At 30.1% G+C, this 8,987-nt stretch overlaps 1 protein-coding gene across 3 annotated transcripts in view; it reads left to right on the top strand.

Annotated features, from left to right (window-relative positions):
* The first annotated feature begins 1,383 nt into the window (after positions 1–1,383).
* The window catches only part of LOC138943583 (uncharacterized), a 44,535-nt gene continuing 36,931 nt past the window's right edge, over positions 1,384–8,987 (top strand). For 2 of the 3 annotated variants that reach the window (XR_011448500.1, XM_070314540.1), the window contains exon 1: positions 1,384–1,852. The gene's annotated coding sequence lies outside the window, so the exon portion shown is untranslated. Of the gene's footprint in view, positions 1,853–3,389; positions 3,605–8,987 lie in introns of those variants that run through there. The other variant, XM_070314541.1, reaches the window with a different exon arrangement.

Below are 8,987 nucleotides of genomic sequence, written 5' to 3'. Positions count from 1 at the left end.
ATTAATTAATAATTAATCCAATTAAGACATTTAAACTTTTACAATAGAGATCACTTTCTACTCTCTCTCTCTCTCTCTCTCTCTCTCTCTCTCTCTATTTTTATTACATTAAATATATTAAAAAAGCATTGAAAAGTTAATATAATACAGATTTGTTATCTATATATATAGATTACATAGATGATATAACAATGTCCTACAGTATCTAACTATATATATAAGGAACTTTACACAAACCGGTTTTGTTAATAGATGTTTTTAGAGCGGATAGTAAATATCCTCTGATTAGCAATTATTACGTAAGTCTTCGCATAATTTTCATCTCCTATGTGCAACTCTGTGCCGCTGCTTATATTATATGTTACACTCATTAAGATATGAAGATAAAGTATAAATATACCATTGTTATACACATGCAGCAAAAGATATTTAATAAAATATAAATATAATATTATTTATACATGCACGAAAAGATATTTAATAAAATGTCTTTAAAATGTTTCTAGAATATCTTATTTTATCAATGGGAAAATTACTCCGAAAGGTAAGAAAAGATAGAACTCCGAAAAGGTAATCTTTTTATGAATGTCTTGAGGTTTACTTAGATCATATAAATTTTTAATCACATATATAATTACAAGATTAAAACACAAAAAAATTCAGTTATTAATTAACAAATCTCTTCATATTTGGCATTTCGAATGTTTAAACGCTTTATAGTGTAATTTTGCACGCGGAAAAAAAATACTATTGCTTCAATTAAAGTCTACGCCGCGGGCTGCCAATAAATATGCATAGGTCACTCAACGATATTTCGATTGATCCAAATATCTGAATTATTAAAACAACTATCCAGACATTCGGTCCAATAAAAATATCATTGAATGACCTATGCATGTTTATTGGCAGCCCGTGGCGTAGACTTTAATTGAAGCAACAGCATTTTTCTTTCCCGTGCATGCTTCTATAATTTATATAGGCAAGACAGACACACCTACATTTTATAGAAAAACTATTATATAATGAAAATAAAAATCGTTAATTTAAATATCGCTTCATCATGATTATCGGAAATTTGGCATAACGCGCAAATTTTGCTGCTTCTCCATTCCTCGTTTTCCGAGAAGTACAATCTCGTGCACGTATATTGCGTAGGTTTCATGCATACGCCTGCACGCTACTTTCCATGTATATATAAAGTTTGTTCAGGGGAAGAAAGACGGAGTGATAGCGAGAGAAAAAGAAAGAGCGAGATGAAGAACGCGCGCGCCAAGGCCCCACCACGCGCGATCACACATCAAAGACGCATATATTTACGTATTAGCGCGGAGGAGGCACCTACACATGCTCATACCAATATCGACAAACCGCTAGACCGATATATTCAACCGCGTTGTTCTCCACGGTCTTTCGCTACGGCAGTCCATACTACGCCACGATCATTCCGTTCACCATTCACGCGTTTCCTAGTCAACGCTATTTCGCGCTTTCGCGAAAAAAAAAGGGAAACATTTTCGCGCAGGTATTGTTTTTCATCGCAAGTGCTTCCTAGGGAAGAAATCACCGCACGATCCACCGGTCAAGGTAAAGAAGGCACCTCCTGGACCCGTCGTATTCCACTACGGTGCCGTTCACGCCGGTGACACCGTTACTCCGTCCTTGAGGAGATACCAGCTGCGTGAGGAACATTGCGAGTCGCGCCTCGAAGTCGCAGTACGTTCACGTTCGTCGGGTTGCTTCCTGTCCGCGCATATCGTCTCGGAAGATTCCAAACTGTGTGCAAGAAATTCCGATCTACGGTAGTTTGACTAACCTATTGGCTCTCCGAAGAACGCTAGGCCACGAGACAAAAGTAAGATTTTATGAAATTTTAATTGAATATGCAATATATATATTTCTAGCAATTGTATAATCGACATCGATTCGATTTAGCACGCGAGGCTGATCTGTTTACATTTATATGTTTATTTATACTATTCGATTGACTTGATTATCAAAAAAAAAAAGAAAAAAGAAAAACAATCTATACTCATATTCATTGCTGCAGCTTTTGTGCTGACTAAATCAGTAAGTAATTTTGGAACTAATATAGTTAAAGTTTGAGATTATTTAAAAAAATTATTATACATTTTTTTACGCAATTTTCCACAAGTATTTACATAGTATAATGGATGCAGTTGAATAAAGGCTTTCTTAATTGGTTTAAAAATACAATTTTTCTTTAATTATATTATAATACATATGTAAAACAAAATATAGAAGCTACTCCTAAAGATTTTTACAAGAAAAGATTTAAAAACAATTATTTTTTTTTTTTTTTTGGGGAACTTTATGGCTTTTATTTAAATTTAAAATGTAGGTTAAAATTATTTATTTGATATTTAATAACGATTTATATAAGAAGCAAGTTTATTTTTGGCTAGCTTTGACTTTGGTACACAAATAATATCACGTGCAGCCATTCATTAATCTTAGAGTGACGTTAAATAAAATCAATTGTGACAATATATATACGCCTTGTGTAACCAACCTAAATACCGTTTGATAATTGCATGGCATGTCAAGGAATATATCTACAATTTTATATACAATGTGCTAAAAATCAAGATTTCTTGTATTGTATTATTTATCAGTAATTATTTTGATATAAATTTGTCGTATTGTGATACACACATTTACGTACGTTACACATCGAGACTATATCAAAAAGATAATAATTCAAAGAATTGAAACGTTTAATTTAAAGAATTGTCCGAGAAAAGTATTAGATTATCAGATACAGGAAATAACGCTACTAGAAAAAAATATAATATAATTTTAGTTGGAAATGCAAAAAATATTAAAATTATCACGTAGAAATGGTGTTGCTCATTCACATTGTTTTACATTCACATTGTTATATGTGTCAGAAATGACATATATAAATCGGAATTCATAAAGATACAAATATGCGCGCGTGTTATTATCTCAAACTATTTCTGCTTTTGTATTATCTTATTTTAATGTGCACGACGAAAATAAATTCTAGAAATCTTCTCTAATATTTCTAATTGATACAATACTGTGTAGGCGAATAAAAAAAAACATCGATTAAATATATATCAACCAATTAAAACGTGTGCTTAAAAAGGTGAAAAAAGAATAGCTTTTCGCGGAGAGCGATAACAAACATAATGTGAAAAATATACATAGAAATAGCAGAATGGAAAGTTAAGAAAAATATATCATGTAAAGCGGAATGCTTCCTTCTATGTTATCTTCAATTTTGCATTTCTGACAAATTGCTAGATAATACCTTTTAGCAATTATAAAGATCCGCATATATATTTTCTTATATAATGTTTAGTTTCGTAACATATTCTTTATAAGAACAAATGCCATTTGATTTGATTGGACAAGTAATTGCGATGATATGGTAGTACTGTAGATAATACTGTAACGATAATTGGGACAAATTTTTCCGGAGGTCTACACTAACATAAGAGTAAAATCGATAAGTCGTGCCCGACCCGAAGCAATGTCATGCAGTTAGTCGGTCGTGTCGGCGCCGTAAGCATAGGACGTCTCTATTCGCGTTCATCCCTTTTCTTCTTCTCAGTGAATAGTATGTAATGTTTCTATTTTTGTGCATTTATTTGCATTAATTCAATTAAATCATCATTTAATAGATAAATCATTTTAGAAAGAGAGATAAGAGTCAATATCTTCATTTGCTGGCAACAACATCAATAAAGTCCCTAAGATTTTCTAATTAAAAAAGTTCTTATGAATTTCAGTCACATATCTTCTATTTCGATAATTGCATAATATCGTTCTCTACAATTAACATAAATCGACCCCGAATCGGTCATTGCCCGAGATTAAATTAATTTATCGATCGTTGCATATTAAATGAAATACATCCAATATTTTGCACATGCCTCTTCTATATGAGTATATATTGATATAAATTATGTTGTAAAAATATATTTTATATCTATCATTCTTCCGATTGAAATAATATGTAACTCTAACGCTCTTTCACATTAATTACGGAATATTATCATGTTTTTATTGATTGCTTATTATTATTTTTTGCGCGAACTCGTATTTGTAACTTAGTGATGCAATCTGCGTTACAATTTTATTGCGCAATCGTGTAATGTCAATGTTGCGTTTTTAAAATTGCTTATCAGTATGCGCTGCATGAATTATTATTACGGATTGTCGTGTTATCGTAAAACCTGATAATGATTCTAACACCAATAGCCATCAATGTATACACTTTATATTCTCACGTGCATATTTCTCACGGCGCAATTTCATGCCCCTTCGTATTTTTTCTATAGTCGATAGAGGAGAATCTGTCAATCGGTAAAGGAGTTTACTATAACGTGACTTCCATACAAATACGCACATAGAGATACACAAACGTCTCTTATTTATGCTAATATGCGTGTCTTCTGATAGAATCTGACTCACTATTTCTGCGTAGGTGTACAAACGGGTTAATCGTTCGTTCTACAGATGTCTCCATTGACAACGTAAAGCACACATAGATCGAGAATTCAAATTATTATTTTTTATTTTATTATTTTTTATGTATAAATAAAAAAATAATTTATTTATGTTTCAATTACTTCACGGAAACGCATAAAAAGTTTATAGGCAAAGTTGCTGCGAATCTTTTCGTCAGTATTTGCGATAGTCATGAAAAAATACATTTTTCTCTTCCTCTTTCTTTATTTTGTATATTATTAAAACATAAATTCAATAAAATATTGAAGTAATGGAATATTAAAATAACAGGAGCGATATCACGCCAAGCGCTAAAATTCTAGATTACAAAGATCCTCGTCTTCCATCATACAATCTATTCTTTCTCTCTTTCTCTGTATTAAGTTTTAATTTCTATAAAATGTATCTCTTTATTGATTGAAATTAAAACTTTAATATTTTCAAGAGACAATGCATAATCTTCGATTATCATACGTTAGATTCTAATTGAATTCATGTTTCTTCTTTAAATGTGTATATTTTATACATATTGTGTGTACAATATTAAAAAAAAAAAAAAAAAACTAGTCAATCGCTAAATTTGATTAATCTAAATATTTAACGCAACATATAATTATAATTTCACATACAACATATAGTTTTAAAAAATGTGTAAATGTGTTTTATGTACTCTTAATTTACATCCATTTTTTCATCATGATGCAATTTATATATGCGTATCAAACATCAATATTAGACGAGAATTTCGATTTCTTTTTTAATAAATCATATTGATAATGCGTATATATATAAATTTATCTGTATAATTAATAAGTTGATTTAATAACATGATTATTAATAAATAATGATTATGTCATTCAGGCTATAAAATGTAATATTTGCGAATTGCTTATCTGGACATACTTAGTGTGTGCGGTTAAAATTATTTAACTTACGTTTGCATAATCCCGTTTATATATATATAAGATGAGAAACAAATTATTATAATCTCTCTGATAACATTTTTTTTCCAATAAAACGTTTGCAAACTATTATAAAATATAAATATCAATAACAATTTTCTTCTCTTATAAAACGTTTGCAGATTATTATAAAATATAAATAGCAGTTGCATACACTAGAAAAATTCACGTAATAGTCATTACTTAATGAAATTAGTTGTGACATCATAGCGAAGTATTTTTCTATATACAGACAATTTCTTACATTTTTTATTTTGTTCCGAACATCCAAATGTCTTGGGTGATGTAAAAATTTTCTCGTTTCCATCTGAAACATTTGCCGTGTCAATTTATTTATAAATTTACTCATTCAGCATAGACGTTATCAGTTTATCAATGTGCATCGCTACGAGAGAAAAAAAGAGAAAGAGAAAGAAAGAGGGAAAAGATGTATGTTCGCAATCAAAATTTCTTATACACTTTGTACATATTATTTATATAATATTGGATGCGCGATTAGTTTTACGTTTTCATCGATTCCACCGGCGATTTTCTCATGAGTCACGACTCGTGAGTGTGACTCATGTAGTAGCGTTCAAGTTCCAGCTACTCTCAGTTTGTACCTGCTTCATCCTAATTTAACGTGCGGCCTGATATTACGTTCCCGCGATCATGCTAATCGCCACCTACATATATGACGGATCGTCTTTTTTCTCACAATCATCACATTCCGCTGTTGCTGCTGGATACATTTATTTTTAGTATTATTAGAATCAGAGAAGTTAGTACAATTAATAAAATTAATACGATTTTGCAAATTTTATGTATAATTGATTAATATGTATAACTTTATTAATACTATATAATTAATATTTCTATATGATATTTTTTTGAATATTTGACAACTCTCTTTAGTGAATTAGGCGATTTTTATCATCAATATTAGAACAGATTCTAAAAGAAATTCTGTTGAAAAATCTATAGCATATTAATTATCTATTGTACGCATTTAACTGATTTAATTCTAATTGCTGATTTTAATCAGGCTTGTAAATAATTTATTATCATATAATAAATTATCCTTTATAAGAAAATCACTTACATATTACAGACAAACTATTTACTGCATTTTTTCTTGTCATTCTTTCTTCTCGTATGAATATCTCACATATTTGTATAAAACATATAGACAAAAGTCGGCATATTAAAAATATAAAGTTCCTGTCTTATATATATTTAAAATATTATTAATTTTTAAAATTTTTCTGCTATCTCACGAATATCTTAATAAATTAATTAGTAGCTAATGAACGAGAAATTCAATCGTCAGAGGCTTTTAAGGGCTTCTTCTATCCAACTCCTTTGATAATCTCGCTCATCTTGTCAAACATTTTTCGTCGTATGTATTGAGAAAGTCTCACGAATACGAATATATGTAGGAAGTATGAAATAGCATAGCGCCCTCGCGTTAATATAACAAATCAACTGGTGCTCATGGTCACGAGGCCAAGGTCGCCGGTCTTCGCTGACAGAAGGAAAGAGCGAGCGATCTGCAAGCGTGCGCGCGCGCGAGCCGTAACACAGCCGTGAAAAGCGTGCAACGCACGTGTTGCGAGAAAGCGCACACGTGCAGAGCGTGCGCGACATCGAGTACGCGCACGACACACACGCGTTCGACTGCAGCCTTTAACTATCTATATGCACATTCGTTTACGCGTAAGGATCACGCGAAAGTTTGTTAAGCTTAGTCCAGGCAAATGAGCACAACGACTGCGGACACGAAGTGAAAAAGTGTGAAAATAATTAATAACTAATTAATAATTAATTTTTTTAATTTTTTTATAAAACAATTTTATACAGTTTTGTATATATAAAATAATTTTTTATAAAATTAACAATTGTAAGTAATAATTCTCCGCTAAAATATTAATACTGTTATTCTCTAAAGAAAAATATATTTTATTCTTCATTATTTTCATAATCTAAATTAAAAATTCGGCAATAGAATTAATTTAAACAATAACTTAAATTTTAATAAAAAACTTTCGATTACTATCTTTTGTGTTTCTGATTTTCTCACATTGCCATAAAAGAATTTCATATCTTTCTGAAAAATTAATATATTCAAGATAATAAAGTTTAATTATCTCTATTTATAAATGTTGTCATCTTTTGAAATCATATAATTTCGATTTTTTATATAATGGAACATATTTTAATGCAGATATAATTCGGACATAATTAACAAGAAAATCTTTCTTGTATCTACCATACATATGATATAGCCTGATCAATGACGTAAATATAGGAGGAGGAAACACCTTCTAACGCTTTAAAAAAATCATACAAGTAAATTAATCAATAATGTGACGTTAGCAACGCAACAATGATCCGGCTATTATATTGCTAATATGTCAAGCTAATAATTAAAAGAGATAAAATAAAAATATTGTAATTTTTCGATTCTCGAGACGGTTTAATTATTATATAATATACACGTCAATATATTACGGCTATTTAATAGTGGCTGGATTAATAAGATCAATTAAGATTGTTGAATGATTAATTCCTCGTTATATGGTATATGTGTGGATACATAATTCTAATTACGTAAATGGATGAATAATGTTGTTCTATTCCATCGCGTAAAACCACTATACACATAGATCCAGGCAAGTTAAAGGAATTTTTTGACGTGTGACACATCGCAAAATCTTCTAAAGTTCTTCGAACATTTGCGGAAGTGACACAACTTCGATTATTATTTTCTAACGCGTCATAAGAATCTTGATACTTTGATCGCATGCAGACTTCCGCTTCTTGTTGGTGCAAAGAATGTTAATAATTTAATCCACTATGTACAATATTATTTTACTCGCGTACAGTTTTTATGGAAGAATATGGAGCAAAATTTTATCAAATTGCGGTAAATTAAATTGTCCACACACGAATTATATAGTATATAAATTATATATTTTAGATAATATAAATATATGTAAACTATACATAGTAATCACATCAAAATCTATTAAAATTTAATATCAAAATATGCGAAACATGTAAAAGATTATATAAAATTTAAAAGTATTTTTAATTTGTGAATACCATCTAATTTAATTTTAATTTTAATTTAATTTATTACAAAAATGTATTATTATATTGTAATATTTCAATTTAACAATAAAAATTTAACATAGATTCTTAGATTTGACATCCGAAGTATTCCAATCGATCGTAAAATCCGGTTTTTTGGGGAAAATTTATTTATAATGATTTCATTGCGTATATACTTTCACTTGTTTCGTGACCGTCTCTGTTCGCTTTCTCGTCGAATGAACCGAGTACAACGATGCAATCAACATCTACGAAGGCGGATCTTGTGACGTCAGAAAAATTTTCTTATCATTCAGTACGATATTTCTTGCGGAAAGAGAAGATTCCAGCTGGAAATTTTACATTTGAGTTTTACTAGGGAAACGTGGAAAGCGAAGCGACAATTTATGACTAAGACGTGTGAATATTTTATAATTCCAATAGAAATCTTTCGAT

The sequence above is a fragment of the Polyergus mexicanus genome, unplaced genomic scaffold, assembly GCF_030449975.1.
Source record: "Polyergus mexicanus isolate NDT 795.1 unplaced genomic scaffold, iyPolMexi1.0 SCAF_27, whole genome shotgun sequence".
In the NCBI taxonomy this organism is placed as follows: Eukaryota; Metazoa; Arthropoda; class Insecta; order Hymenoptera; family Formicidae; genus Polyergus; species Polyergus mexicanus.
Note: the sequence above shows the minus strand (reverse complement) of the source record. Positions and strands in the feature narration are given on the sequence as shown.